The following is a 1,281-nucleotide window of genomic DNA, read 5'->3' as shown; positions in this document are numbered from 1 at the left end:
TGATTATAAAGACATTTATAATGTTACAAAAGATTTCTATTTCAGATAAATAGTGTTCTTCTGAACTTTCTATTCATCAAAGAAACCTGAAAAAAAAAAATTCTACTCAGCCGTTTTCAACATAATAATAATAAAAAATGTTTTTTGAGCAGCAAATCAGAATATCAGAATGATTTCTGAAGGATTGTGTGACTGGAGTAATGATACTAAAAAAATGTAGCTTTGAAATCACAATAAATTACATTTTAAAATGTATTCAAATAGAAAACAATTTAGTGGCTGGATATTGGTAGGGACACATCATAGCGTCTCTTCTAAATTCTACGCCTTTGATGAAGATCAAACTCTTTAATTGTGATTTTCTTACATAGTTGAGAAAGTTTCCAACGTCGAGGATGAGTTTGCAGAAACTGGGCAGCAGTGAACTTTTCCTGAGATCTGCGGACGACACACTTCACTGAGCTCAAAAATGTTATTTTTGGGAGCATTCATTAATTTAGCAAAAACATTAATTCTGTGTGCGCTAATAAATACTGTACATTAAACAAAAACGTGTGCAAAGCATTAACAAATGCACTGATGTTTGCAAAATTTTGTCTCAACATTTTTTTCCAGTATGTGAACTTTTAATTTGCAAAAAGTAAATTTCAACAAATAAAAAAAAATAAAAAAAAATACATAAAATAAACAAACAAAACAAATACAATAAATACACAAAACAATAAAATACACAAACAAAAAAAAACTAAAAAAAATTTAACTATAAAATATATGAATAAACAAACAAAAATAAAATAAAAACATAACAAATAAAACGCAAATAAACAAATTAGCTAAATAAACAAATGTATAAAATAAATAGAAAAACAAAAACAATAGATAAATTAATAAATAAAACAAATAAAACAAACAAAACAAATAAAAAAAATCTATACACAAACAATACATTATTAATAAATAAATTACATACAAAAATAAAAATAAATAAACAAAACAAATAAAATACAAAACATTAAACAAACAAATAAATTCATGTTAAAAAGTGATCTCTCACATGTTGCACAAGAATCTCACTGAACGTTTAGAATCTTAAACTGCCCGTTACGCCGGTTTCACACATACTCCGTCTGCAGTGCGTATGCGGTCCGTGTGAGTTACGTATGCGGTGCAGAAGCAGCACGGACTCATTGTGCTTTCGCACAGGACGCGTTTGCAGTTCGCTCCTGATCCGCGGCAGATTACCACAAACACAACATTTATCCATTATTTTGATTTCAAATC

Source organism: Sinocyclocheilus rhinocerous, unplaced genomic scaffold (genome assembly GCF_001515625.1).
Source record: "Sinocyclocheilus rhinocerous isolate Xijiao unplaced genomic scaffold, SAMN03320098_v1.1 scaffold1930, whole genome shotgun sequence".
NCBI classification, from domain to species: domain Eukaryota; kingdom Metazoa; phylum Chordata; class Actinopteri; order Cypriniformes; family Cyprinidae; genus Sinocyclocheilus; species Sinocyclocheilus rhinocerous.
The sequence above is the reverse complement of the archived record's forward strand: the minus strand, read 5'-3'. Positions refer to the sequence as shown.